Below are 18,202 nucleotides of genomic sequence, written 5' to 3' on the forward strand. Positions count from 1 at the left end.
TATTGTTAAGTATCTGTATCACACAAAATGATCTAAAGAGATGATAAAGTCTCTATCAAAATACCAGTAACATACCTAATAGAAAGTTTAAAAAATATGTCTAAAATGTGTATGGTATTACAAAAGACCCTGAATAGCCAAAGCAATCAAGCAAAAAAGGCTGAAGGTATCATTCTACCTGATTTTGAAATATACTACAAAACTATAGCAACCAAAACAGTGTGGTACTTGAATAAAAACACACATATAGGCCAATGGAGCAGAAAAGAGAGAAGGGAAATATATTCATGTATTTACAGATGATTTTTAGATACAGGTGACAATATTTTAGAGAAAGGTCAGTATCTTCAATAAATGGTGTTGAGGAAACTTATAGCCACATGTACAGCAATAAAATGAGACCCTCATCTTACATCATATATAAAAATCAACTCAAAATAAATTGGATACTTAAATATAAGTTCTGAAACTCTAAAACTACTACAAAAAATATACACTGAAAGTCCCATAACAATGGTTGTAGCAGTGACTTTTTTTTTTTTTTTTTTGAGAGGAAGTCTCGCTCTATCGCCCAGGCTGGAGTGCAGTGGCCGGATCTCAGCTCACTGCAAGCTCCGCCTCCCGGGTTTACGCCATTCTCCTGCCTCAGCCTCCCGAGCAGCTGGGATTACAGGCGCCCGCCACCTCGCCCGGCTAGTTTTTTTTTATTTTTTAGTAGAGACGGGGTTTCACCGTGTTAGCCAGGATGGTCTCGATCTCCTGACCTCGTGATCCGCCCGCCTCGGCCTCCCAAAGTGCTGGGATAGCAGTGACTTTTTAAACTTAAACTCAAAATCACAGGGAACAAAAGGTAAAACAGATGAGTCAGATTACTTCAAATTAACAAGTCGTGACACAGAATCTGATACAATCAACAAGATGAGACAATTAACAAATGGGAGACAATTTTTGGAAATCATACATGTGACAAGGGCTTACTATAAAAATATGTATGAAAGTCAAATGACTATACAACAAAAAACAAATCATTACTTAACATGAGCAAAAGTCTTAAATATTAAAAAAAAAAAAGAGACATACGTATGGCCAAGAGATATATTTAAAAATGCTCAATGTCAATTATTATCAGGAAAAGACAATCCACAAAAATTATGAGATATCAACCCACTCCTGTGAGGAGAATGACTCTCACTAAAAGAAAAAGAAGTGTTGGTAAAGATGTGAGACAAAGAAAATGCTTGCACATTGTTGGTTTGAATGTAAATCAGGAAAGCCATTATTAACAAACAAACAAACAAAAAAATACCAACAGATTTCTCAAAATATTTAGAATTAAACTACCATGTAATACAGCAATTGCACTATTGGATATATATCCAAAACAAATGAAATCAGAATGAAGAAGCATTTGCACTTCTATGTTGTTTGCAACTCTCTTCACAATAGCCAAAATATAGAATAAACAGTTTAACGTCTATTGAGGAAATAAAGACAATGTGGTATATATACACAACGGAATACTATTTCTCTTTATAAAAGAAATTTCTATTAATTTCAATCACATAGATTAATCTGGAGGACATTATACTAGTTGAAATAAGCCAGACACAGAAAGATTAATATCTCATAATTTCACTTGCACATAGATTCTAAAAAACTTAATCTCACTGAAATAGAGAGTAAAATGGTGATTGCCAGATATCATGGAATTTAGAAGAAAGGGGGGAATCAGAAACATGTCTGCTAAAAAATACATAACTACAGGTGGATAGAAGGAATAAGTTTGAGAGATTTATTGTATAGCATAGTAACTATAGTTCATAATACTGTATTAAATTTTTAAAAAATACTAAGACAGTTTCATGTGATCTCAAAACAAATATGTAACTGTGTTTGGTAAAGAATTGATTACATAGAACTAAGCATTTGACAATGTATGTATACTTCAAAACATCATGTTTTATAAAATAAATATATATTTTATCTGTCAAGTTTAAAAATAGATTTTTAAAACATTATAGGATACCAATATTTCAAATACTGTCTGTGTCTTTGACATAAACCGGCTAAATGGTATCAAAAATATATAGTTTTTGTGCTGTTCTTGTTATTTAATTTGTCAGACATAACCATAGAAATGCTGATATTTAATAGCATTTTCTAGACCCAGGAGAGTAAATGGGAGGAGTCAATGTACTTTAGGGCTTTTACTTTAAGCCTCTGGCACCTGGAGTCTCTGGTGCTGATGGTAATGCTATGAAAGACACTAAAAAGGCAGGTGTTGCTTATGGTCCCATTGACTGGCCACTCTGTGAACACAGTAAACAAGTTTGTATGCAAAATAACAGAAAATGTTTTAATCCAAAATCTGCCATGATCTTCAAAATTTTTCCAGAGAAAGTGTTCAAAGAGTTGGCTGCAGTTAGGTGACTAAGGATAAAAACTGTAGACTGAACTTCACCCACTAAAAATTTAAATAGAATAAGAGTGAGAAATTTCTCCAAATTGTAATATCAATATGGAAAAGAAATATTGTTTTAAATTTCAAATCCAGAGATTATTTTACAACATGTAACATTCACACTTAAAAATAGAGCATTCTGCATGGAAACATAAGTTGTGCTCTAAGCGTATCATAGAAAATTAAGTTTAGAAATTTTCACTTACCATGTCAACTCTCTTAAAAATCTAATTTTAAGTATGCATTTTCTAATAATTTTACCTTTGTCACACTTTGTGTAAGAATCTAATAACACTTTCTTTTTACAAACAAAGAAAAACAATGCTAACTGATGTAATCTTACCTTTGGACAGTGTATGCTTATCTTAATTAACTGATCTGAAAGTTACACTGACAGGCAAATTCTCCAGTTAAAACCAATTTATCCGTGCATTAAAAAATACCAACTGTCTCATCAGAACCCACAAAGTGCCATGTAAAATAATGTGGCATGAAGGCAACAGTGAGAAAACTACAGCCTTAACTCAGAGAAAAAGTTTTTAAAAAGGGCTGTGACGCATATATAGTTGGAATACAAATAATAAGAAAAACTAAATTAAAGATAGAATTTCTCTTTAAATTCATCAAGAGTCAGCTTTGTAGCCTGGAACAAAATGTCTACTAAACATAAAGAATCAATGTTGGCCAGGCACAGTGGCTCATGCATGTAATCCCAGCACTTTGGGAGGCTGAGGTGTGTGGATCACTTCAGGTCAGGAGTTAGAGACCAAGTGGCCAACATGGCAAACCCCCACATCTACTGAAAAATACAAAAATTAGCCAGGCATTGTGGCACACACCTGTAGTCTCAGCTACTCAGGAGGCTGAGGCATGAGAATCACTGAACCTGGGAGGAGGAGGCTGCAGTGAGGCCAGATCCTGCCACTGAACTCCAGTCTGGGTGACAGAGCAAGACTTTGGTGTAAAAAAAAAAATCAGTGTTATTTCTTCACCACTGATATATCTATATCTGACTTGAAGTTACAAAATTAACTCCAGCAGGAATATTTATGGCTTATCATGGAGAATCTATGACACAGCAAGCATTGTCATGTTTGTTTGATACTTTATATATAATGTCCTCTTAACTTAATGAAACCTCCCTACTATTCACCTGAACAAATTAGCTCAATCAGAAAATAAATTTACTTATGTTAATTATAAAAAGCGAAAGACACAATAACTAAAAAACAGTAGGCTTATATACAGGTCTCCAATTAAAAGAACAAAATGGAATGTTCTAACTAAATGAAACATAACTTAATACACTAACTGTGAAATCACATCTAACAGTTATAATGTGTGCACTATTACATTTTATGAAAATCATTCATGTAATTTCTGATGAGCTCACATGATGAATACTTCATACACTATAAAACAACAAAACAAAAAGACAAGAAAGAAGGAAATTGTGGGTCCAGCATGAGTACCAGAGAAGTGAAAGAGAATTTACATGGGGAGATGTTGAACCATAAACCATAAAATTTACAGTAATGAATACAATACAAAGCAGAGTATAGATTTGCTTTCAGCATTTTTGAGGTTTTTAGTTTTCTAGTGAATTAGACTCCTTAAAAGATTTGTTTCTTCCAATATTGCTTTTTGTTTTCTGAAAATAGATACAAACTTATACTGACACAAATACATTTACTTACTCCATAATTTCCTTACACCAAAGGTTTATCTTTAAAATAATATATGTGTATGTTTAACTTTATGTAAATCAAAACTAAGTCTATGTGTGTTTGCAGGCAGAGAGGCCACATGTTCAAATAAAAATATATAATAAATAAAACAAAATTTATTTGGGGCTGGGCACCATGGCTTATGCCCATAATCCTGGCACCTTGGGAGGTCTGGTGGGTGGATCATTTGAGGTCAGGAGCTCAAGACCAGCCTGGCCAACATGGCAAATCCCCATCTCTATTAAAAATGTAAAAATTAGCTGGCAGTGGTGGCAGACACTTGTATTCCCAGCTACTTGGGAGGCTGAGGCAGGATAATCACTTGAACTGGGGAGGCGGAGATGGCGGTGAGCCGAGATCACATCACTGCACTCCAGCCTGGGCAACAGAGCAAGACTCTGCCTCAGAAAAAAAATTATTTAGGACTCAGAAATGTCTGGATTTTATCCATGTATGTAATTTTTGTTATAATCATTAAAATGACCCTGTAGGAAATAAAAGTTTACTTGTACATTTTAAATTAACTGAAAGTATATAATTAGATTGTTTTTAATACAGAGGATAAATCCTAGAGATAATGAATACCTCACTTACCTTGATGTGATTATTACATATTACAAGCCTGTATAAAAATATGCCATACCTGGCATGAATGTTTATACATACTATATGCCACAAAAATTAAGAAAAACAAATTTAAAGACAAAAAAATAATAATTTAACCTACAGGAACAATATTCCTAAGATTATTTGCAGTTTAAAGACACTGGCAAAAGAGATTACTGGAGATGTAAGTTCATTATATTACAAACATATTAACTCATTTTCATGCTGTTGATAAAGACATACCTGAGACTGGGCAATTTACAAGAGAAAGGTTTAATTGGACTTAAAGTTCCATGTGGCTGGGGAAGCCTCACAATCATGGTGGAATGTAAGGAGGAGCAAGTCACATGTTACATGGATGGTGGCAGGCAAAGAGAGAAAATTTGTGCAGGGGAACTCCTCTTTTTGAAATCATCAGATCTGGCTAGACTTATTTGCTATTATGAGAACAGCATGGGAAAGACTTGCCCTGTTATTCAATTATCTCCCATGACTCCTTCCCAAAACACGTGGGCATTAAAGATGAGATTTGGGTGGGGACACAGCCAAACCATATCATTCCATTCTGGCCCCTCCCAAATCATATGTCCTCACATTTCAAAACAAATCATGTTCCCCAAAGTCTTAACTCACTCCAGCATTAACTCAAAAATCCACAATCCAAAGTCTCTTTGAGACAAGGCTAGTCCCTTCCACCTATGAGCCTGTAAAATCAAAGGCAGATTACTTCCTGCATACAATGGGATTGCAGGCATTAGGGAAATATAACCATTCAAATGGGAGAAATTTGCCAAAACAAAAGAGCTACAGGCCTCATGCAAGTCTGAAATCCAGCACAGCCATCAAATATTAAGGTTCCAAAATGATCTCCTTTGACTCCTATCTCATATCCTTGCTGAGGTGGGAAATTAAAGAAAAATAAAATTAAAGAGAAAGAGAAATAAGTTTTCCTGTGTTAGGCTGACTTGTCCCAGAGGCAGCAACAGGCACAGCCCAGACCCAGGAAAAGTCTTGATAATATTATCTAAAGTGCTCTGGAGACTCCCGCAGCACTCCCTCAACATAAGGAGAAGAAAAACACATTTTTCTTTGTTTTATGGAATGAGTTTATAGATTCCTGTTCTCAGTAACTAGTGACTTCAAGTATTCTGTTTGATCTAAGTACAACGAAGGTCATGAGAAGTTTGAGTAGGCCTGAACTATAGCTGCTGGGCACCATAGTGAAGGTAATAAGGTAAGCCCATGCCCAGGCAAACCTATATAATGGATATCTGGGTTGCTTGGCAATGGTCATGTGCAATCCTGTCCTTGTCCTGCCTCTGTATCCCTGCTTTCATGCCAATGCAAGCATCCTTCAAGCTAGCCCACCTCCTTTTGTGAAGTGTGTATAAAAGTCAGGTGTTGTCTTTGTTCCAGATCCAGTCATTTGGACATTGAGTCAGCTGGGCCTGAGTGCACTCAATAAAGATTCTCCTGTTTCAACCCGAGGTCTTGCTTGTCCTCCTGAATCCCACAACAAGGCCACACTGATGCAAAAGGTGGGTTCTCATGGTCTTGGACAGCTCTGCCCCTGTGTCTTTGCAGGGTACAGCCTCCTTCCTTGCTACTTTCATTGACTGCTATTGAAAGTCTGTGACTTTTCCAGGCACATAATGCAAGCTGTCAGTGGATCTACCATTCTGGGGTCTGGAGGACATTGGCTCTCTTCTTACAGCTCCACTAGGCAGTACCACAGTAGGGATTCAGTGTGGGGGCTCTGACCCATTTTCCTTAAGCATTGCTGTAGCAGAGGTTCTGCATGAGAGCCCTGCCCCTGCAGCAAACTTTGCCTGGATATCCAGGCATTTACGTACATCTTCTGAAATCAAGGTAGAGGTTCCCAAATCCCAATGCTTGACTTCTGTATACTGGCAGGCTCAACACTAGGTGGAACCTGCCAAGACTTGATGCTTGCACCCTCTGAAGCCATGACTTGAGCTCTATGCTGGCCCCTTTCAGCCATGACTGGAGTTGCTGGGAGGCGGGGCATGAAGTCCCTAGGCTCCAAACAGCTTGAGAACCCTGGACCCAGCCCAAGAAGCCACTTTTTCCTCTTAGGCCTCCAGGCCTGTGATAGGAGATGTGGGGAAAAGAAAGACAGATCAAAATGGAGATTTTTATGTCTTCCTTTTCTACATAGACACAGTAACAATCTGATCTCTCTTTCTTTCCCCCACAGGAGAGGCTGCCATGAAGCTCTGACATGCCCTGGAGACATTTTCTCCATTGTCTTGAAGATTAATATTTGGCTGTTACTTATGCAAATTTATGCAGCCAGCTTGAATTTCTCCTCAGAAAATGGGATCTTCTCTTCTAGCACATTGTCAATCTGTGAATTTTTCAAACTTTCATGCTCTGCTTCCCTTATAAAACTGAATGCCTTTAACAGCACCCAAGTCACCTCTGGAATGCTTTGCTGCTTAGAAATTTCTTCCATTAGATACCTTAAATTGTGTCTTTCTAGATCACAGGTCCACAAATCTCTAGGGCAGGGGCAAAATGCTGCCAATCTCTTTGTCAAAACATAACAAGAGTCACCTTTGCTCCAGTCCCCAGCAAGTTTCTCACTGACATCTGAGACTACCTCAGTCTGGACCTTATTGTTCATATCACAATCAGCATTTTTGTGAAAGCCATTCAACAAGTCTCTAGGACGTTCCAAACTTTCCCACATTTTCCTGTCTTCTTTGGAGCCCTCCAAACTGTTCCAACCTCTGTTATGCAGTTTCAAAGTCACTTCTACATTTTGGGGCATCTTTTCAGCAGTGACCCACTCTACTGGTAAAAACTTACTGTACCAGTCCATTTTCACACTGCTGATAAAGACATACCCAAGACTGGACAATGAACAAAAGGAAGAAGTTTAATTGGACTTAATTAAACTTAAGGTTCCATGTGGCTGGGGAAGCCTCACAATTATGGTGGAAGGAAAGGAGAAACAAGTCACATCTTACATGGATGGCAGCAGGAAAAGAGAAAACTTGTGCAGGGGAACTCCTCTTTTTAAAACTATTGGATCTTGTGAGACTTATTTCACTATCACAAGAACAACGTGGGAAAGACTTGCACCATGATTCAATAACCTCCCACTGAGTTCCTCCCACAATGCGTGGGAATTCAAGATGAAATTTTGGTGGGGAAACAGCCAAACCATATCACCAAATAATATATCATTACCATCTTTTACCTACATTTTTTAGTGAGGTGGGATAGGTTAAAGTTAGTGGCATAATAATGCTTCTTTGAATGAACAATAGTCTTAACATATTAAAAAATGTTGAATTAAAAAATTAAATTCACATGTAATCTAAAAATTTGAAACTGTACTGCATTCTATTACATAAAAGTACCATTAGGGCTGGGCACAGTGGCTCATGCCTGTAATCTCAGTACTTTGGGAGGCCAAGGCAGCTGGATCACCTGAGGTTAGGAGTTCAAGACCAGCCTGGCCAACATGGTGAAACCCTGTCTCTACTAAAAATGGAAAAATTAGCTGGGCAGGAGGGCAGGTGCCTGTAATCCCAGCTACTCAAGAGGCTGAGGTAGGAGAATCACTTGAACCTGGGAGGCAGAGGTTGCAGTGAGCTGAGACTGCACCACTGAACTCCAGCCTAGGTGACAGAGCAACACTCTATATCAAAAACACATACACACACACACACACACACACACACACAACCCAAACAATTAGTAAAATGATATACCAATAATTAATTACCTTTAATTTAAACTAAAATTAAAAATGTTTTTCTCACTATAATGCACAAGAATATTATCCTGGACACCTACCTCATGCATCACTCACTATTATAAGTTAACCACAGAGACCTCTCTATTTGGATTTCCATGATGCATCTTACATTTTAACGTCCTTCCTCTGCCATAGAAAGGGTCATAAAAAATGCCCACTTAATAAGAAATAATTTTTCGTATCTCTGATGCAGTAACAGTAGATCATATGCTCTCACGTGTGTAATTTGAGAGTTGAATACCCTTATTTGCTTTTCAAAAAATCTATAATTTTTTCAAGAAAGTAGTAACTCTCCAAAAAATCTTCTACTCCTTTTAAAGTTATATACAAATAATTTATTTAACAACTTTAGTTTTACATAAATTTCTGTACTCAAAACTCTGATTTTGAGTAGTGTCTGAAGTTTCAATGGCTTATGTATTTCTACTGTGTATTCTGTGACATTCACATTGACTTAATTTTGGATTAAATATGTTTTCAAATGTATTGCATTTGCAAAAATATATTTTAGTATGAATGCTCCTGTGTTTTGTAAGCTTTAGTTTTTGAAAACAATGCTTTCCCAAATTCATTACATTTGCAGGTTTTTTAAACCCCAATATAAACTCCGTCTTGTTGAACAGAATTTGAACAACTGGCTTTAGAGTTTTCCTTTAGTACAAAATGTGTAGAATAAGATCTATGAAACAAATAAAGATACTACAACCCTTTTTATATTTGTAATGTTTGTCTTCAGAATACTCTTCTTCACTTTAAAGGGTTACATTTCCTGAAAGATCTTTTGACAAAAATTGCATTTATAGTGCTTTTATTAAGTACAAACTCTCTGAGGTTGAGAACACTGCGAGCAGATAATAATGGCTTTCCCACATTCTTTATATTGATATAATTTTCCCCAAGCATAAGTGCTTTACTGTGCAGTAAGGTGTAAGCATTTGTAAAAAGTTTTCTCACATTCTTCACACTTGTAGGAGTTTTCTCCAGTGTGAATTATCTTATATACAATCAAGTGTGACAAACATTTAAAGGCTTTTTCATATTCTTCACATTTCTAGGGTTCCTCACTGTTATTATTTCTTTAATGTTTAGAAAAGTTTGAGGTGTTGTCAAAAGCATTGTACCAATTCCCAGGTTTGTAGCGTTTCTCTGTGGTATGAATGATCTTATGTCTCTTAAGAATTGAGGACTTGTTAAAGGCTTTGCCACATTCTTCACATTGTAAGGTTTCTCTCCAGTATGAATTATCTTATGTTTAGTAAGGGTTAAGGACCATTTAAATCCTTGGCCACATTTGCACATTTGTAGGGTTTTTTCCCAGTGTAAATTACCTTATGTTCAGTAAAGATTGAGAATACCCAAAAGACTTTGCCACATTTTTCTCATTTGTAAGGTTTCTCTCTGGTATGAATTTTCTTATGTCTAGTAAGGTGTGAGGAACAGTTAAAAGGTTTGTCACATTTTTCACACTTGTAGGGTTTCTCTCCAGAATTCTCTTATGTTTAGTAAGAACTGATGACCACATAAAGCTTTTTCCACCTTCATTACATTTGTAGGCTTTCTCTCCAGCATGAATTCTTTTATGTTCAGTAAAAGTTGAGAATAAACTAAAGTCTTTGCCACATTCTTCACATTTGTAGGGTTTCTCTCCAGTATGAATTATCTTACATCTAGTTAGGTGTGGGGAATGATTAAAAGCTTTGCCACATTCTTCACATTTATAGAGTTTCTCTCCAGTATGAATTCTTTCATGTCTAGTCAGGGTTGAGGACCAGTAAAATGCTTTGCCACATTTATGACATTTATAGGGTTTGTTCCCAGTATGAATTATATTATATATCCTGCGCCCCAGTATAACATAGTGCCTTTGGAAAGAAATTGCCAACTTTTTTTTTTTTTTTTTTTTTTTTTTTTGAGATGGAGTCCCGCTCCATCATTCAGGCTGAAATGCAGTGGCATGACCTTGGCTCACTGCAACTTTCACCTTTCAGGTTCAAGTGATTTTCCTGCCTCAGCCTCCTGAGTGGCTGGGATTACAGGCACCCACCACCACATTCAGCTAATTTTTGTATTTTTAGTAGAGATGGGGTTTCACCATGTTGGCCAGGCTGGTCTCAAATTTCTGACTTCAAGTGATCCACCCACCTCAGCCTCCCAATGTGGTGGGATTAAAGGTATGAGCCACTGCTCCCGGTCTCCTGGTTTCTTTTTTAGAAGAGAAGAAAAACAGTGTCACATACATCTTTCTTTCTGGCTTCTAGGGGCTTTTTCAGACACTGGTTTCTGTCTTCCATGATATAAAATGCTGAAAAAAATGGTAATATAATTTACAATGACAGTTTGAGTCTGCTGAGACCAAAGGTAAATGTTACAGCAGCAGAGAGACTCCAGTACCACAGATAGGAAGCAGGTGTAGCGAGTGATTACTGACTATTAAGAAGGAACACGAATAAACTCCTTTATGAAAAAACAAAAAAATTTGACAAGACACATCTTAAGAACATGTTTGAGAGACTCCCAGGATCTCTAGCCAAGATAATTGGTTTCAGACTATGCCAGGACAAAGCTACATTATAAAGATTGGTAAACAGAGCTTTTTTTTTTTTTTTTTTAAATGGTCCAAAATCTCAGTCAAAAATGAAAATGTATACAAAATATTAGGGCAATATGGTCCCATCAAAAAAATTACAAAATTTTCAGAAAGCAACCATATAAAAATGAAGATGTATGATTAATACTCAATTAGTGAAACAAGAAGACAGACAACTATTACAAATCAGAAAATTAAGAATAACAACAAAAATATTAAAAACATCAAAAAAACTGGAGATAATACAAAAAGAACTGAAAAATTCTGAAAGTAAGAAAAAATGATATAATGAAGCTCAACAAGCAAACTAGGATATACACAGAGATATTTATAACAAACAAATACATAAGCACAATTTCAAAAGTCACAGAAAAGAAAAGAATCTTAGGAGATGGATGATAGAAATGATGTGTCATTTATAAGCATAGTCTTATCAGATAACTAGTGAATTTGTCAACAAAAATTTTGCAGGCCAGAATGGAACTGTGTGATATTGTCAAAGTTCTGGGAAACAAGCAAACAAACAAACAAGAACAAAAACAAAAACTACAAAACTCCATGTGAAGTGAGAATAATACAATCAGCAAAACTGTCCTACCAAATAAAAAGAAAAGGACCTTCCAAAATAATCAAATTCTGAGAAAGTATATTGGCAATCTATATGCCCTATATATCAAAACAGCTGAAATAAATTCCGTCCACTAAAAATAACATGATCCAAAAAAAGAAGCATATAATCATATGAAAATATATAACATTCTGGGAAAGATATGCACATATTCAAAAATAGAATTTCTTAGCATTACAATGGTGCAGAAACATTTTTATTCTCTACAATTTGAAAGATAAAAGCATAGAAATTATTATAAACATCTGTTAATATAATTAGCAATATCAGTAACAGACAAGAGATGTAATGAAAAACTTTTGTATGCAGCTGAAGTTAAATTTTTTTTTTTTTTTTTTTTTTTTTTTTTTTTTTTTGAGACGGAGTCTCGCTCTGCCGCCCAGGCTGGAGTGCAGTGGCCGGATCTCTGCTCACTGCAAGCTCCGCCTCCCGGGTTCACGCCATTCTCCTGCCTCAGCCTTCCGAGTAGCTGGGACTACAGGCGCCCGCCACCGCGCCCGGCTAGTTTTTTGTATTTTTTAGTAGAGACGGGGTTTCACCATGTTAGCCAGGATGGTCTCGATCTCCTGACCTCGTGATCCGCCCGTCTCGGCCTCCCAAAGTGCTGGGATTACAGGCTTGAGCCACCGCGCCCGGCCTGAAGTTAAATTTTTACCAGATTATAATATATTGTTATATTCTTTAGAGGTTTTATGTAATCTCCAAGGTACCACACACAAAAAAATCTGTATGTATAAACAAAAGAAAACAAGAAATAGGTAAAAGCATATTAATACAAAAATCAAAAAGACACAAAGAAAGATGGAAAGAGAAAATGAGGGACACAGACACAAGAATAAGATAAAACAAAATGACATTAATCGGTGTTTCTCTTTCAGAAAATTATGTATGTATTTAACTTTCCAATCAAGAGACACGCTTTAAATAAAAGAATTTATTTTAAAAATGTAAGAATCAAGATCCAACTTGCTTTTCTACAAGAGTCAGTTGAGATCTAATGATGAGAAAAAGATTAAAAGTGGCAAGATAGAAGTAAATATTTCATGTAAATATTAACCAGATGAGAGCAGAAGACATAAAAATAATATTAGACGAGCTACATCTTAGGTAAAAAACTGTCATATTTTATAAAATGTACTTGAAGTTAAAACTCCAAAGACACAAAGTAGGACATTAAGCAATAATGGATTCATTCACTGTAAACCTATGTCAAATTTGTATATATGTGTATGTATGTGTGTTTGCAAGTGTGTGTGTGTATGTGTGTGTGCATCTCACATTAGGATTCCAAATATATAAAGCAAATATTGACAGAATTGAAGAAACAGAGAACAATATAATTATATAGAATATTTCAATACCCCACTTTCTGTAATTAAAATAAAAGACAGAATATTAGTAAAGAAAAAGAAGACTTCAAGGCAGTATAAAACAATTATATCTAACAGAGGTACAGAGAACACTTTCAACAACATCAGAATACCCTTCTCAATAGCGGATATAACATTTTTCTTGATAGATCACCTGTTAGGCCAAAAAAAAAAGTCTTAACTAATTTTTTAAAACTGAACTTTTATAAATTACTTTCTATTATCAAAATGGAATGAGTATAAAATAATAATAGAAAAAAATTGAAAAATTCACAAATATATAGAAATTAAACAACACACTATTTGACATGCTCTTGTTCAAAGGTTGAAGTAATTAATATTATGAAGATGTCTATACTGCTCAATGTAATCTACAGATTTAATGCAATGCCCTTCAAACTTCTCATTGCATTTTTGAAGAAATAGAAGCAGTAACCTCAAAAGTATATGGAATTTCAAGAGGCAATAAAGTACCCAACAATCTTCAAAAAAGGAATAATGATGGAGGCATTACAGTTTCTGATTTTAAAACACATTGCAAAGTTACAGAATTAAAACAAATTAGTATGAGTCTAAAGGTGAAAAAGTATACTAATAAAATAGAATGCAGCACATATACAAACTTTCACATATATGGTCATAATAGTCATTTGCAATTACTGCAGCATTGTTACTAAAAGCCAATGGGTAATAGCAATGCAAATTTCTGTCACCAAGTCATTCAGTAGATATAATTTGAAATAAAAAAATACTGGAATATTACTCCATTTTCAAAAAGCAGAAAATATTCTAACAACTATAAAGATAAATCTTGATGACATTATGCAAAATGAAATGAGCCAGGCACAAAATGACAAACTGTATAAAATATACAAAGCAGTTACACCCTTAAAAACAGAGAACAGAATGGTGTTGGAAAAGTGCCAGGAAATGAGAAAAATCAAAGGTGTTTAATGTGTATTGAGATTTAGCTTTGCAAGATAAAAACATTCTAGCAATATGTTGCATAGCAATGCCAATATAATTAACATGACTAAGCTCAATATTTGAAAATATTGTATTGTAAATTGTGTTGTGTTTTTGACAAGTAAAAGTGAACAATAATACCTAAAAGAGATTCAGAGTTAGGATAGTTTTTAAATTATCATCAAATCCAAAAGTGCTTATCCCACACAAAAATAATATAGATTCCCAAATAGATGTTGGAATTAGAAAAGCTTTTATGACTACTCACCTAGACAGAATTAAACAACCATTCATAACAAACCTACACAACAAATATACATGTCATTTAAAACTACAGGGATAAATTTATCCAGACAAATAAACATAGAGATAATTATATTGGCAATAGACATATAGCTGATCCATATTTGATTCTGCTCCACACTGTACTAAATTGCACAAAGTTAAGTATTGTCATATAGAATTATATTATAAACACAAAAACTGAAACACAATTAACTGGTGTGAGGTGGCATACCCTAAAATATATAACACAAAAATTTAAAACATGGAATGTAAAACTTATTGGAGGTCATTAAGTAGATCAATATATTCATGAAAGGAATCTTAGAATACAGGGAAAAAGTCATATAGAGATTACTTGAAGATAAAAAAAGGCTGCAAACTTTTTTGATGTAATAACATTCTTAACCAATACTTGAGTCAAAATTGTTTTACTTCAAAAACAATATATAAATAGACCTTCCAAAATAAAAGGTGAGGGGGCTCCTTGTCACTGGCACAGTCCTACAAAAAAATGATACATGGTGGCCAGGCACAGTGGCTCATACCTGTAATCCTACATCTGTAGGAGGCCAAGGCAGTCAGACTAATTGAGACCAAGAGTTCAAGATCAGCCTGAGCAACATAGTGAGACTTTGCATATAAAAAAGGAGAAATGCTAAAATGAGTCCATTATGTTGAAAAATAAAATGATACTGGGCAGCATCATAGAACTGCATACAAATATAAAGCTCTATTAAATGTAAACATCTATTAAATATAAATATACAGACACTTATAGAATCCTTTACTATTATAATGATGGTGCCTAGAACCCTGAAAGTTCATCTACATAATATAAAAAACAAAATATAAATCTGCATAAATCTGTTAATAGATACACAATATAAAATGATTTTTAGTATCAATAACAAACTGGAAATATAGAGGTATAGTTTTTCTATTCAATTAAAGTTGTTATGAGATTAAAATATATTGTTTTAACTTTAAGATGTTTTATGTAGTCTCCATTTTTCAAGATGATTGCGAAGATAATATTTATAGAAAATATGCAAAACAAAAAAATAAAATATCACTGCAAAATAAAAATAAACAAAAAATAAGGCAGTAAAACAGGAAATAAAAACATATCTTCAAAAAAACATATAAAACAGTAACACTGAAGCTGGTAGTGCTAACTTTATTTCTTTAAGCATTCATTTTAAAAATAAATAAATTAAACTACTTAATAAAAAGAAATGTAATCCCAGGACTTTGGGAGGCCAAAATGGGCTGATCACTTATTTCAGGAGTTTAAGACCAGCCTGGGCAGCATGACAAAACCCTGTCTCTACAAAATATATTTTAAAAAAGTAAAAAATAGAAAAAATAAATAAATAAACTATCTCAGTGTAATGGCACATACTTGTAACCCAGCTACTTGAGAGGCTGAAATGAGATCATCAGAGTTTGGGAGGTTGAGGCTGCAGTTAGTCATGATCATGCCACTGCAAAACAGACTGGTTGACAGTGTGTGTGAAACCTTATCTCAAAAATAAATGGATAAATAAATAAGTAAATAAATAAATGTATATAAAGCAAAAGACATAAAATGCCTGAGTGGTTTATAAAATAATACACACAATATGCTGCCCACAGGAGACTCATTTTAGCAGAGTCAAATAGGCTGAAAGTAAGAGTAGAAACAATATCTATTCCATGCAAATAGTGACTACAATTCAGTGAAGTCATCATAATTATATTAGACAGAATGTGGTTTATATCAAGTACTAGTATGAGACAAATATTGGCATTATATAATGGTAAAATAGGTCAATTTATCAAGAATCTAAAACTAATATATTTATCTATCTGTAGGTATGTATATTTATAACATCAGCCTCCAAAATACATAAAGCAAAATTAACAAAAGTGAAACTAGAAATATATAGCAACATAATAAGACCTCATTTTCAATAATAAATAGAAAATTCAGATGAAAGATCAATAAGAAAACATAAAACATGGACAACAATAGAGACGGTATTGATTATTTTGCATATAGAGGATTACTGGAGAGTGGACAATTTATAAAGATAAAAGGTTTATTTGGCTTACATTTTGGCAAACTGTACAAAAAGTATGTGCCAGCATCTGCTTCCGGTGAGGGTTTCAGGGAGCTTATAATCATAATGGAAGTAACTGAACATATCACATGGTAAGAGACAGAGCAAGTGTGAGGTGAAGGAGCCAGGTTCTTTTAATAAAGTCACTCTCATTTGAATTAATGGAGTGTAATGTTTTTGATTACCAAGAGGATGGCGTCAAGCCGTTCGTGAAATATTTGCCCCCATGACCAAAGCACATCCCACCAGGTCTCACATCTAACACTGAGGATTACATAGAAGCATAAGGTTTGGAGAACATGGACTTCAAAACCATATCATTGACCAAATGGGCTTAACAGAGATGTTCAAAACTTTCCAGTCAAAAGCAAGAAATACACAATATTCTTATTTGCATCTGGTGTATTCTGTTAGGCCACATAATAAGTCTAGTCTTATTAAATTTAAGAATTCCATGTGGGTAGCACATGCCTGTAATCCCAACACTTTGGAAGATCAAGGTGAGAGGATCACTTGGGGCTGCAGATTTAAGACAAGCCTGGGCAACATAGTGAGACCTTGTTCATTAAAATAATCAAAAAGTTAGCCAGACATGGTAGTGCATGTCAGTACTCCCACCTACTCAGGAGGTTGTGGTGAAAGGATCAGTTGAGCACAGGAGGTTGAGGCTGCAGGGAGCCAAAATCATGCCACTGTACTCCAGCCTAGGTGACAGAGTAAGATCATATCTCAAAATAACAATAACAACAACAAGTAAATTTAAGATCAAAATTGTACACTTTGTGTTTTCTGACCGAAACTGAATAAAACTAGAAATTGAGAGCCGAAGTAAAATTGGCAAATCAAAAATATGTGAAAATAAAATACAATCCAACATTTCTTGCTCAAGGGTCAAAATATTTAACTTTTTAAAGATGTCAGCACAACCTATAGTGGTGAACAAATTCAATGAAATCTGTATAAAAATCCCAATAGCAGTTTTTTACAGAAATATTGTTTAAAATTTTTAAATTTTATTATAAGCTTTTGCCATACATCCATTAAAAAAAAACAAAGTCATTATAATTTCTGATTTTAAAACATATTAAAAGCTACAATAACAGAAGCAATGTGGTACTGACACAAAGACAAATAAACAGATGAGAATCCAGAAATAAACCCTTCTCTATGTGATCAAATGCTCTTCCACAAAGTTGCCATGAACACACAATAGAGAAAAGATAAACTCTTCAAAATATAATGTTAAAAACTGGATATCTACACTGATACAATAAATTCAGATCGTTTCTTTAAGCCATCTACAAAAAAAAAATTTAAATAATATAGTTAGACTTAAAAAGAAACTAACAAATCTGTTAGAAAAAATATAGGGGAAAGACATGACACTGGTCTTGGCACCATTTTCTTAGATGTGGCATTAAGTGCATAGGCAATAAAGAGAAGAACAGAAAAATTTAACTACACTATACTTCAAAATTTCTGCATATCGAAAAAAAAAACCCACCACATTTAATAGAGTGGCAATGCCTCCTAGAAAATGAGTGAAAATATTTGCAAATCACATGTGATGAGTCAATATTCAGAATATATAAACAATTCTTAAAACTAAACCATAAAGTTGACTAACAATTTAAAAATGAACAAATTAAATTTTCTTTTCTTTTTTTTTTTTTTTTTTTT

The sequence above is a fragment of the Theropithecus gelada genome, chromosome 10 (genome assembly GCF_003255815.1).
Source record: "Theropithecus gelada isolate Dixy chromosome 10, Tgel_1.0, whole genome shotgun sequence".
Classification (NCBI taxonomy): Eukaryota; Metazoa; Chordata; class Mammalia; order Primates; family Cercopithecidae; genus Theropithecus; species Theropithecus gelada.